The sequence below is a fragment of the Notolepis coatsorum genome (assembly GCF_963971535.1).
Source record: "Notolepis coatsorum genome assembly, chromosome: 8".
In the NCBI taxonomy this organism is placed as follows: Eukaryota; Metazoa; Chordata; class Actinopteri; order Aulopiformes; family Paralepididae; genus Notolepis; species Notolepis coatsorum.
This window is the reverse complement of record NC_140172.1, coordinates 139,740,836-139,755,394: the sequence shown is the minus strand read 5'-3', so window position 1 is coordinate 139,755,394 and position 14,559 is coordinate 139,740,836.

Here is a 14,559-nt window from a genome sequence, read left to right as displayed (position 1 = left end):
TTTCTGTGAAGCCGTTCACGTCACGATCACACCACTCCTGGCTCAGACGCCACGTAGAGACACACCTCCGTACAGAAGCTCCGTAGTGGGAGTCGAGCTGGTCGAACTGGAGGTGTTGGCAGAGAGGAGGATGAGGAAAAGGCTGGATGCTATACTGGAAAACCCATCCTATGAGGAGCTAGCAGCCAGGATGAGAACCCCTCCCACCCCCTCTACGAGGAGCTAGCCAGGATGAGAACCCCTCCCACCCCCTCTATAAGGAGCTAGCCAGGATGAGAACCCCTCCCACCCCCTCTACGAGGAGCTAGCCAGGATGAGAACCCCTCCCACCCCCTCTATGAGGAGCTAGCCAGGATGAGAACCCCTCCCACCCCCTCTACGAGGAGCTAGCCAGGATGAGAACCCCTCCCACCCCCTCTATGAGGAGCTAGCCAGGATGAGAACCCCTCCCACCCCCTCTATGAGGAGCTAGCAGCCAGGATGAGAACCCCTCCCACCCCCTCTATGAGGAGCTAGCCAGGATGAGAACCCCTCCCACCCCCTCTATGAGGAGCTAGCAGCCAGGATGAGAACCCCTCCCACCCCCTCTATGAGGAGCTAGCAGCCAGGATGAGAACCCCTCCCACCCCCTCTACGAGGAGCTAGCCAGGATGAGAACCCCTCCCACCCCCTCTACGAGGAGCTAGCCAGGATGAGAACCCCTCCCACCCCCTCTATGAAGAGCTAGCAGCCAGGATGAGAACCCCTCCCACCCCCTCTATGAGGAGCTAGCCAGGATGAGAACCCCTCCCACCCCCTCTACGAGGAGCTAGCCAGGATGAGAACCCCTCCCACCCCCTCTATGAGGAGCTAGCAGCCAGGATGAGAACCCCTCCCACCCCCTCTACGAGGAGCTAGCCAGGATGAGAACCCCTCCCACCCCCTCTACGAGGAGCTAGCCAGGATGAGAACCCCTCCCACCCCCTCTATGAGGAGCTAGCAGCCAGGATGAGAACCCCTCCCACCCCCTCTACAAGGAGCTAGCCAGGATGAGAACCCCTCCCACCCCCTCTACGAGGAGCTAGCCAGGATGAGAACCCCTCCCACCCCCTCTATGAGGAGCTAGCCAGGATGAGAACCCCTCCCACCCCCTCTATGAGGAGCTAGCCAGGATGAGAACCCCTCCCACCCCCTCTATGAGGAGCTAGCCAGGATGAGAACCCCTCCCACCCCCTCTACGAGGAGCTAGCCAGGATGAGAACCCCTCCCACCCCCTCTATGAGGAGCTAGCAGCCAGGATGAGAACCCCTCCCACCCCCTCTACGAGGAGCTAGCCAGGATGAGAACCCCTCCCACCCCCTCTACGAGGAGCTAGCCAGGATGAGAACCCCTCCCACCCCCTCTATGAGGAGCTAGCCAGGATGAGAACCCCTCCCACCCCCTCTACGAGGAGCTAGCCAGGATGAGAACCCCTCCCACCCCCTCTATGAGGAGCTAGCAGCCAGGATGAGAACCCATCCCACCCCCTCTATGAGGAGCTAGCCAGGATGAGAACCCCTCCCACCCCCTCTACGAGGAGCTAGCCAGGATGAGAACCCCTCCCACCCCCTCTATGAGGAGCTAGCCAGGATGAGAACCCATCCCACCCCCTCTATGAGGAGCTAGCCAGGATGAGAACCCCTCCCACCCCCTCTACGAGGAGCTAGCCAGGATGAGAACCCCTCCCACCCCCTCTACGAGGAGCTAGCCAGGATGAGAACCCCTCCCACCCCCTCTATGAGGAGCTAGCAGCCAGGATGAGAACCCCTCCCACCCCCTCTACGAAGAGCTAGCCAGGATGAGTAGCATGTTCATCGGGGTCAGACTCAGCCCTATGTTCCCACAGTTCTAAGAATTATTTTTCACTCAAAATTAGGCCCTATGTTCCCACAGCCCTACTGTATGTTCCCACATTTCTAAGATCTCTCTCAAAATGAGGCCCTATGTTCCCACATTTCTAAGATCTTTCTCAAAATTGGGCCCTATGTTCCCACAGCCCAATGGTCCCACAGCCCTATGTTCCCGGACAAACCCTCTACTACCAGAGGACAATTGGATAATAGGTTGGGTGTAATTGGCTACCAAATTAAGAGGAAGGGGGATACAAATCTGATAAAGATGTATGAAAAAAAGAAATGTGGGAACATAGGGCCTAATTTTGAGTGAAACAATTATCTTAGAAATGTGGGAACATATGGGCTGTGGGAACATAGGGCTGTGGGATCATTGGGCTGTGGGAACATTGGGCTGTGGGAACATAGGGCTGTGGGACCATTGGGCTGTGAGAACATAGGGCTGTGGGACCATTGGGCTGTGGGAACATAGGGCTGTGGGACCATTGGGCTGTGGGAACATAGGGCTGTGGGACCATTGGGCTGTGGGAACATAGAGCTGTGGGACCATTGGGCTGTGGGAACATAGGGCTGTGGGACCATTGGGCTGTGGGAACATAGAGCTGTGGGACCATTGGGAACATAGGCACACTCCCTGACTCCCCTCTATGAGGAGTTAGCCAGGATGAGTAACCCGTTCAGCCACAGACTTAACCCCCCCACGACACCACAAACCGCCTCGGCCGGGGTTAAGTGCCTTGCTCAAAAGGCACCTCAGCAGTTGGTATTGAGGGACGGGAGAGAGTTATTGATTATGCGGGGGATCAAACCGGCGACCTGCGGGTCACAACCCGGCCTCTCTAACCCTCAGGGCACCGCTGCTGTCCCACATCGTTAGTGGCACCTGTTCTTACCCTGCTTCCACACGACAGCTTAATACCCCGTTACTGAGGCATTTAAATGAGATATCAGGGAGGCTATACCTCTTAAAATGTAAATGAGAGACATGTTTATGGATACGTTTAACGCCATAACTGGTCAATAGTCTGTTCTCGATTTGAATGTAAATGAGAGCTATATGCACTGCTTTTATTCTGCCTCATTTCATGATGCACTTTACCAATGTGTCAGCTCTATGCTCATTCTATGCCTATTTGTATGTCTCCACTTTACCAATGGTATGCTTGTTGTGTTATCCCTATGTCTATGTTACTGCTGTGAAGCACTTTGGGCTGCAACACTTGTATGAAAGGTGCTGTACAAATAAAGTTTATTGTTATTATATATTATTATTATTATTATTATTATTATTATTATTATTATTATTATTATTATTATTATTATTATTATTATTATTATTATTATTATTATTATTATTATTATTATTATTATTATTATTATTATTATTATTATTATATTATTATTATTATTATTATTATTATTATTATTATTATTATTATTATTATTATTATTATTATTATTATTATTATTATTATTATTATTATTATTATTATTATTATTATTATTATTATTATTATTATTATTATTATTATTATTATTATTATTATTATTATTATTATTATTATTATTATTATTATTATTATTATTATTATTATTATTATTATTATTATTATTATTATTATTATTATTATTATTATTATTATTATTATTATTATTATTATTATTATTATTATTATTATTATTATTATTATTATTATTATTATTATTATTATTATTATTATTATTATTATTATTATTATTATTATTATTATTATTATTATTATTATTATTATTATTATTATTATTATTATTATTATTATTATTATTATTATTATTATTATTATTATTATTATTATTATTATTATTATTATTATTATTATTATTATCTAAATGGCTGGCATATAAAAAAAAAATGCAACGGGTTTCCACTGTAAACAGTCTCCAAAACAATGAATGAATGAATGAAGTTTATTTCAAGCCATTTTAGCATGTACAAAAAATAACATACACAAATCAATTCACATAAAGTTGGCTGAAGCTACAAGCTTGCAAATGCCCTAACCCAGTTCATAATCTTAGATTGAAATTACACTTATCGATAGATACCACTCTTTTCACTGTGTCTTTTATGAGAAGGTTGGTTGGTCCTGTCTGACGGAGAGGCACAATAAGCACTAGTATTTGTTCATTTTTAAGGCCCTTATTGGTAAGCTACCTCCTTATAAATACATCATTATTGGTAAGCTATCTCCTTACACTACATTATTGGTAAGCTATACCTCCTTATACTACATCATTATTGGTAAGCTACCTCCTTATACTACATCATTATTGGTAAGCTACCTCCTTATACTTCATCATTATTGGTAAGCTATCTCCTTACACTACATTATTGGTAAGCTACCTCCTTATACTACATCATTATTAGTAAGCTCTAGGTAAATCTGCATTTTGCTATGATGCCCCTCTAGCTCATGTTGCAGTTAAAAACCTTCATCTCCAACCGTTGTCAATTGCTTGCTTTTTGCCTCGTCTTGTTGTCTCTTTGTTATGATTTTATATGCTGTGTGATTTTATGTGCTTTTTGTTTGTGCTTAACTCTGTACGTACACTCAACATGAGTGTAAATGAGGGAAACCTCAGTTGCCTTTTGAGTTTAAATAAAGGTTTGAAATGAATAGAGATATGAATCAGCTACATTTTGATATAAGATTTGAAAGTCTGTGATGGGTGATGGGTAATATAGTTTAACCACCAAGGTAGGTTCCAATGTGAGTGGGGTTGGTTGGCACACAGATTATGGGGTCAGAGGGCACATTTTCAAAGGGGTCCCTAAACCTCTCACCTCGAGATTTCTGAATGAAAATGGGTTCTTTGCGAACCCGCGACTCTCTGCTTTATAGACACGCCCACGATATGTTAATAACATGTGGTTCTGAGTGAAAACCATGCAGTTCTTTGCATGCAGTACTAATGTGTTATTTTCACTTGTTCTAAAAATGGTGCATTTGAATATTTCTGCATGCTGGGGTCCCTAAACAGTCTTGGAATTGCATGAATCATTTGTATGACTGGAAATCTGAGACTCTTGTGGTTCCAATGAGCCTAATTGTCTTCATGTGTGATGATGTGTGTCCCCATAGTAGCCATTTCATTGTAGTGAGACAATATGACCTCAGGATAATCACAGTGTAACTGTTGCCTTTATACATAATTTGTATGTTAATGTGATCATTGAGAATTCTTCATTTATACATTGTTTAATTTACTACAAGTAATAGTACTTTTATTTTGAAGTCTCCAAAATAAGTTATGTACAGAATAAGCCCTGTTGGGCTGCTCGCAAGCAGGCAGCACGGATGCACAGCATATGCTCCAGTGAAAGTTTAATACTCACTACCACACTACCAAAGGGTTAACCCTTTCACTGTGACAATACAGAAGGTTAACCCTTTCACTGCCACATGACAAATGGTTAACCCTTTCACAATCACACTACAGGAGGTTAACCCTTTCACTACCACACTACAGACAATTAACCCTTTTCACTACCACACTACATAAGGTTAACCCTTTCACTACCACACTACAGATGGTTAACCTTTCACTACCACACTACATAAGGTTCTATATCATACTGGCTGCCGCTCAGCGTCATCTGCACTAACCTCACTTCGTGCACAGCACTGAATAAAAATCCACAATGTACCTTTACATACCAGCATCCGTCTGGCCACACCCCTATCCGCTACCTTCATAAGCAGGTGTGTGGTCACCTACTCGCCTCCTTCTTCACTTTCACCACAAGGAAGTGCCTGTTGTATACCCCACTTGACGAGGTTGTTAAGCTGAAGAAAGTTGAGAGGAAATCAGAAGACGGGAAGATATGTTGACATCATATCTTTATTTTCTCTCTCACTATTTTTCACGAAAATACGGCGATATTGTCTTCGTCACTGGAGTGTCTGGAAGATGATGATCATTCTGACCTCCACCGGCTTTTTCGTATTAGGGGCTTGCGCCGCTGATATACTCCCCAACTGCAGTCCTCCTTGCTGCGGCTGGATGGGTATTGACCCTCCGGTCATACAGCTGGACTGTGGGAGGCACCGGCTGTTGTGAGAAACCGGTTTGCTTCCATGTTGGGTGAGTACTGTTTTGCTTGCGAGCGCTAGTTGTCTGTTAGCGCTATGGGGGTTAGCTGACAATTTTACGAAAGCCGGCCACGGATTGGGGTCCTCTGCTCGGCTTCTTAAGCGGCGGACAGAGGATCTTGGTCTGACGCCCATGATGGTCAACCTAGTGGGCCGCGACCGAGACCTGGTTGAACCCAGGATTCTCTGGACAAGCGGATGCTTCTCTGTCCCGTGCAGGCCCCATCTTTCATGTGAATGTGAAAGTACACCCTAAGGCACGAGGAAAAGTGGGCATGGATCTTCGTTATCGGGAGTTCCATGCTCAAGTCGGCTGCAGCCCGGATGAGAATTGTGCCTGCTCCGCTGTATGTCTGGTAAATCACAGTTGAAAACTGTGTTTGACATTTCTTTTTCTCTTCCCTCTTAGGATGGGGAGGGACTTAGACAGCGGCCTGTCTGGAGTGTGGCTTGTTATGTCGTTGTGTACAGTTCAGGTGATAGCTGCTTAGCTTGCGTGCTAGTTTGTGGCCTACTGTTAGCCAGTCAGCTGTTAGCTGTGGCGCTAGCTCGTTGTGTTCACTAGGCTAGGAAACGTTAGCTTGCTGCTATCAGTCGAGACCGGCTGTTAGCTTAATGCTACACTGTTGATCGTTACTGTGACTATAACATGCCTTAAACACTCTGACTACGACATCATCTTTGACAGAGGATGTTAGTCGACCCTACACCCGGGTGCCATGCCAGCAAGGACTTCGTCAACATGGAGAACGGCGGCTGGGTGGCGTAGCGGACATACCCTCGTTACCAACGCAGGATATGCTGGGTTCGACTCTGTGTCCTGTTGACCAGTGTTGCAGTCCTCTCGGCCTGCGCTCAGGGTGAAGGTAGGAGTCCTGACCGGACTTTAAACACTTCTTCTTTTCTTCCCTTCTAAATGTTTTGTAATAACAATGTTTCCAAAACATGTGTTGCTGCAATACATTGAGGATACGACGTGTGTTGTGTGTGAATTGTCTTGTCACTGGTATAGCTTCTCTCTCCATAGTAAATCGGCGTTGTTTTTTACATGTGTAAAAATTAACTGGTTAGTTGTGATGAGAACATGTGTGTTCATGTAACGTTTGTAACGTGGGTGAACTCACAACTAAGAGGGTTAGTTAACCTGTGAAGCTATGCTTAGTGACATGTGATTGAGGAATGAATCTTTTTCTCAGCCTGTGATGACAATGAACAGCATGTTCACATATTAACAGGGGTACCTGTTCAACTTGGTCGTATCAAGGGTAAGATAGGAGGGGTGACCCCCCCGGTTTCCCTGGGGCTTCCCCCCCTCCTCTCAGACATGTTTGTTTACAATATATTGTGTCACTGTGTTTGTGGGGATACGATGTAACCCTCAGCTTAAAGTTGCTGGGGTTGTGCTTCCGCTTGAGAAACTATTTTTTCCTAAAGAAAAGGTTGTTTGGTCACTTATCATGTGTGCTTAGCAAGGTCTGTGGCCAATACATAATCGAGGACTTGTGTCTTCTCTCGTTATGAAAAACGGCGTTCCTCTGTAGTAAGAGTGTACTTAGCCATTTTTTGTTGTGATGAAGGGTTGTGTGTGTCGTTGTGATCTACAACTGGGTTAGGTTTGGCCCACAGAAGCACATGTGTCAGTCTGGACCGGGGGTTTTAAAGGGGCCCTCTCTGTTCTGTGATTTTTCCTTAGTAAAACTCAGATAGCAGGTTAGCACATGAGCTATGTGAAGCTGTTAGATGCTTCATGTAGCATGCTATGACTGGGTCATGCTCTACTTTGTCATTATATCGTATCAGGGGTGAGGGGTCATAAAGGGGTGAACTGGTAATCCTTTCTTCCCCTTTTCTGATTGGTCAGGGGTTAAAACACCCTGTCCTTCAGGGTTCCTGTCACGTTGCTGTTCGGCACGTTACAGGGTAGGGGGGAGGGGGGGAGGGAGTTTCCTGGTCCCACGCCCTGAAAAATTGGGCGTGTGCACCGCGGAAATTCCCCCGCCATAGAGTACGTCACTGAGCACGTCTCTATTGGTAAGACTTCCGTGAGTTGTTCAGGTTCCATGTTATGGATCTGTTTCAGGGAGTTGTCAGAGCTCCTCCTCACGAAGCTCCTCCTCGGGGAGAAGTGCCTTCTGTGAGTTCGGACTTTCCTTCCCAGTGAGGGAGCCTCCTCAGAGTTTCAGAGCCTCCTCCTCAGATTGTCAAGGTGAGTAGAACTTCAAAAAGGAGTTCTGCTCTATTGTGTGTGTTTTCGATTCAATTCGATTATTGAGTGTGTATTGGTTCAGTGCCTCCTCCTCGGAGAGCCCTAACCCAAGTGTTACATAGCTCAATGTTGCAATATTTCTTTTCAATCTATACAGCTCGCGTGGGAAGTCTCTCTCTGGGGATTCCCGTCTCCTCCCTGTGGCGAGGGTGGCGGGATGTAAAAATGAAAAAAGAAAATTACCCTCAGCTGTGTCACGTGGGATTCATGTCAGTCTGTGTTTCTTTCTTTTTTAATAAAAAGAGGAAAGAACATGAAGCACGACGGCTCCTTGTCGTTCTCCCAGGCGACTTGGAGGAACAATGTCTGGTGTCTTGTTAGACTATCCATTGATGTGTTTGGGTCTCGACGCGTACATAGTGCTGGCTCGGGGTGTTTCTGATAAGAATCACGCATGAGGCTGGTACGCCTTGGTTGCTCGTTATTAAAACGGCGTTTTTATAGGGCAACTGGGATGGAGGTTTTCTCTTCCGAGCACCTGTTACTAGGTCTCGACGAATTCTCGTTCATATCTGGGGGATGTTAACGGAATAGATCAAAACATAGGTAGAGGGGTCTCACGCACTTGGGGTGGGCCACTGAGCGCGGTACAAATGGAACCGTCTGGGTGGCGCCCTCTTTTCATGTTTTAGATCGACACGCGTACCTACCCCCTCTCTTGGAGTGGGGATGTCGGCGTGGTTAGGGCACGGGACTGGTTCTGGTCACGCTGGTCCAGGTCAGTTAACCCGTTGTCCGCCGGGGACGCAGATCTGCTGTTCTGGTACCCTGAGGGAAAAATGGGTGTCACAGGGTTGGGCGTTATGGAGACCCTTTGTTGGGTACATGTTGTACCTGGCACTATCATGAAGGGGCTGGTTCTCCTTTCTTTTCGCTCCTCTCTCACGCATGGCGAAGAGGGGGCTGTTGGGGTGGTCTTCTGGACCTCCTCTGGCATCCCTGTGTGCTTCCCGGGCCACCGGGCCTGGTCCGAAGTTGTGTTTCGTCGACCCGTAGGCCTGGAATAACCCCTTTTTGAAAACTGAAACACTTGTACTGCGGTATAGCCAGTGTATACCCGCAGGTGTGTTTTGGAGTTTTTTCTTGAGGGGTTATAGGAACAACCACCGCATGTGGTACCAAGAGGGTGGTTGATACCCTGGTGTGTTGGAGCGGAGTCAACTCCCGGGTTACCCGGTTGAGTGTGCCCCTGCACGTTCATGACGTCTGCCAATCGTGTCAGCCTTCTCTGCCTCGACCCCTCTGGGTCGGGGTTTTTTGGTGGAGGCTTTGTCATGGTGCGCAACAATGCCAGCATACGCCCCTTCCGCCGGGGTGCTGTTTTCAGTTGACCCCTTTGGCGCCTGTCTCGTCCGCAGTGCTCCAGGCTCGGGTCAAACGCCTGCTGCCTGGTTTAAGGGATCGACCCCTCTGGGGTCGTCTCCCCGGTGCGCTGCCTGCTTCCGCTGTAGTATAGCCTTTGAGTGCTTCAAGTTACGGCCATACTGACTGCCTGTGTTGCAGGGTCAGTGTGCCAGGCGGCGTACTAGTGGGGGGAAGGGCCCGCTCTTGGAGGGGCCCTGTCCAAATACGCTGGCGATGTGGGGGGCGGTGTCACTAAGTGACCGCCTGGTGAGGTCTTGATGCTTTGGCATCATTGACCTCTCCAGGTCCCCTTTTTCCGGGGGATCAGTCCCTTCAGTGGGTCTGGGTCTTCCTTCGCGCTCCGCTGCTACGGCCTTGCCACGGGGTTGAGTTTGCTCTTGACCCCGTGATTTTTGGGGGCAGTAACGAGGTTTGTTCCTTCCGTTTGTTCCCTGGTGGTATGCGGGTTGTGCGTGTGCGTGTGCGTAATCGTGGGGTCAAGCCACGGTCTGCTCACCCTGTGCGTTGAGTTGCTCGAGTTTCTCTTCACACGGTCGGATCCGTCTCCCTCCCGTCCTCCAATAGGGAGGGTATCCTCCATTAGGGAGGGTTGGGGGGCTCGGTCCTCTCCGGTCTGATGGTTGTGGGGGGCCTCAGCGGGGTACATTTGTCGAGCTTCAGGCTCCCGCTCAGCTCCTGTAGTGCAGATGACGCTGAGCGGCAGCCAGTATGATATAGAACGTAAGGTTATGTATATAACCAAGTTCTATGAATACTGGTGACGCTCAGCGTCGGGACGCCACTGCGGCCCTTGACCTCGCCTTGTGGTGAAAGTTTGGGAAGGAGGCGAGTAGGTGACCACACACCTGCTTATGAAGGTAACGGATAGGGGTGTGGCCAGACGGATGCTGGTATGTAAAGGTACATTGTGGATTTTTATTCAGTGCTGTGCACGAAGTGAGGTTAGTGCAGATGACGCTGAGCGTCACCAGTATTCATAGAACTTGGTTATATACATAACCTTACGTTAACCCTTTCACTACCACACTACAGACGGTTAACCTTTCACTACCACACTACAGAAGGTTAACCCTTTCATTACCACACTACAGATGGTTAACCCTTTCATTACCACACTACAGACGGTTAATTGATGCAGCGATTAAAAGGAAAACCCTGAAGACTGAAGATTATTCCCAACAGGTTTTCACTGTGAATTCAGAGAAACCGAAGCCTTCAAATAAACCAGTAGCAAGAAAGCCGCTTGTTTCCGCCTGTGCTTCGAGGGAATTGCACACAGCCTTGTGAAGCTTTACGACCACAAACTAGAGACCTGGGGCGTTCAGAAGATGTGTAGCCGTCCTGAGTTTATTGACCATAAGTGGGGGGTTTCTGAGCAAATTCACAGCAGAACAGAAGTGCTCACCATCCAATCGGCAAGAAAAATGCAATTCTTACAGAAGTCTCCGAACATCATAGGTTTTTCAACAAAAAATTATATATATTTTATTGATGTTAAATGTTTTCTCATTCTTGTTTGAATTAAATGTTCGAATTGTTTGTATTGGTTGATTCATTATTTTGTAAATATAGAATTTTAGCATTGTGCCAAACAACCTAATAATGTGTCCTGGGGCTGGTTGGGACAAGTGCACAACATTACTTTAATCATTCATTTTAATTAAGCTTTCATTTGCTGCCAGTTAGAATATTCTGACGTAAATGATTGCTGTAATATGGCAGAGAGCCAAAAGTGTGCCAACCAACCCCGGCCTCCCCTAATTTAGGGTCTTGTGCAGGGCCGGACTGGGGAAATAATTCATACCGGGAGATATAGCGCGAAATATAGCCCCAATCAGGCCACTTTTTAAGCGGGGGGTCTGGGGGTCCCCCATCCGGAAATTTGAGTTACAAAGACTTAATTCCCTGCATTCTGGTGCATTTTAGTGCATGTGAATCACAAACTAATGAGCCAACAATTGCTTAGTACAATGTAATGTTATGAACCTCAAATAAAACTGTTGTGGCACTAGCAATGGTACTCTATCCACCTTCAAAAAGAAAAAAGCAAGAGCACAACTATAGCATAACTATACTATAACATTAACATACTATTATAATACAGTTAACCACTCTCTCCACCTATTCAAACAGAGCAAGAGCACAATACCATATTCACTTTACTGATGCACTACCCATCAACAGTTAAAATAGCCCTTTACACAAACATTAAATAACAGACCTTTCATTACAATACTATAATAACAGTAGCCACTGCCAGAATAGTGACACATGTATCGCGTGTGGTGAGCACACGCATGCATGCACAACGTAGACAGAAGATTGCGTTGTCTCAATCATTTTAACTATAAAATTAGCTCAAAGTATGAGCTCACTGACTGAAATTTCCAACAAAAAGCATCAATTGTCAAATAATATCATTCTCAATCATTTTAACTATAAAATTAGCTCAAAGTATGAGCTCACTGACTGAAATTTCCAACAAAAAGCATCAATTGTCAAATAATCACATTAACTAGACTAGATGTTTTTGAGGAAATTAGAAAGGGAACAACAACTTAACCCTTGTGTCTGATCAGATTCTTATTTTTTTGATAACTTTGCAGTGATTATGTTTGTAGCCACTGTGGCAAAGGTGTGTAATCTTTGAATTATCTTGGAATTATTTTGACTTTCTCTTTCATAAAATTAATTGTTTATTCAACTTCAGCCCCAATCATAAACATATTGTTTTTTGTAATGTCAGATTTAACAACTCCTTTCAGAAAAGTGGGAGTGTGCCATCTGCCATTGCATTCGCCGCCTCCGCTGTCAATCAGTTGTATCGCCTGGTCCTGCCTCCTCCAATCACAAGTGGCAGCACGGCTCCATTGTGTGTGTGTGTGTGTCCGCGTGAGGGAGAGAGAGTCAGATAGTTCTCCAACTCTGTCGCAGACAGTGAAATCCTGGTTGTTCCCCACCCACCTAGGTTATCTAAAAACTATCGCGCTGTGCCGCCGCCACAACTAGAAACAATGGCCTGGCAAAAATAAAATAAAAAATTATAATAAAAAAATATATATAATTTAATTTTTTTTAATCTGTGCAGGCCAGGCCGCGTGTAACTGTTCCGCAACAGTAAGTGACTTCCGGGGTAGGCCTGATTGGCCCCGACAGGCACGTGACGCGCAACTTTCTCTGCCGCGCGGCACGCTCCGCGGAGCCGAGCGGCAGAGCTTACGGAATTACGTAACCGTCCAAATACGCCATGACTCTCATTCGGCGCTATAGCTCACCTGGCAGAGCAGCGGTCCTGCTCTCCTGCGCTCCGTTGTTGGTGAGTTCGAATCCCATCAAATCTTTTTTTTTTAACGTGATTTTTTTTTTAACGTGTATTCTTTCGCCGGTTAAGGTTAGGCATGGTTAAGGTTAAGGTTAAGGTTAGGCATTGTTTCGGAGTTGGTTAAGGTTAGAACGGTTAAGTTTAGGCGCTGTTAAGGAGCTGGTTAAGGTTAGAGTTTGTCTTAGAGAATGGCAATATTCTTTCTATGGTTAAGGTTAGGCATGGTTAAGGTTAAGGTTAAGGTTAGGCATTGTTTCGGAGTTGGTTAAGGTTAGAACGGTTAAGTTTAGGCGCTGTTAAGGAGCTGGTTAAGGTTAGAGTTTGTCTTAGAGAATGGCAATATTCTTTCTATGGTTAAGGTTAGGCATGGTTAAGGTTAAGGTTAAGGTTAGGCATTGTTTCGGAGTTGGTTAAGGTTAGAACGATTCTTGTACCGGATCTCCTCTCTGGTAAACAAGAACACCCTGAAGACTCTGGCAGGAGCACTCATTCAGGGGTACTACGACTATGCTTGCACCTCATGGTACCAAAGCACCTCAAAGGCGCTAAAAACAAAATTACAAACATCTCAAAACAAACTGGTCAGACTACTGCTTGACCTTACTCCTAGAACCCACCTCACCCCTGCCCACTTTGACAACCTAGGATGGCTTAGAGTAGACGACAGAGTACAACAACTTGCAATGGGCCTGGTCTACAAGATACACTACACGACCAAGGTACCCATGTACATGTCAAAATACTTCCCAAAGGTCAGTGAATACCACGATCACAACACCAGAGGGAGCTCCACAAATCATGTTAAACCCAGATTCGGCTCAAATAAGGGACTAAACACGTTTCGCAATTATGCCACATCAATGTGGAACGCCCTACCCACAGCTGTAAAGGAATGTGGATCACTACCCACTTTCAAAACCTCTCTCAAGGGACACCTACGGGAGACTGCAATTCAACACTGGCCCCTGTAAATATCCTAACCCAACCCCCTCCAATGTACAGTCATTTACCTAGTATGGTTTTGTCAATAGTTCAATGTACAATTGTGTTTGTTTGTACAGTGTCTCCCCCCCCCCCCTCAATGTACAGTGTTACTTGTTTATACAGTGTGCCCCCCCCCCCCCCCCCCCCCAACCACCTCCAATGTAAATTACCCAGTATGGTTGTCAATATCCCAATGTACCCAACCCCCCCCACCCAACCTCCTCCAATGTACAGTTTCTACGTCAAATGTATATACTCCCTTTTCTTGACTCCTTCTGTATCACAAAAAGTACTGTATTTGCAAATCTGGTATGTCATAAATGTATAGATGTAGCAGTACTGACTATCTGTATGTCATGTATGTCATATATGTCTATATGAATTGAAAATGGGGGACCCTGATGGAAACAAGACAAACGTCTTTCTCAGGTCTGCATCCCCTTAACAATTGTATGTATTGAGCCGTACTGTATTGTACCCATTCTGCAATCTGTTAAATAAAGTTTTCATTCATTCATTCATTCAGAACGGTTAAGTTTAGGCGCTGTTAAGGAGCTGGTTAAGGTTAGAGTTTGTGTTAGAGAATGGCAATAGACAGCCTATTTCCGCGCGACAGCT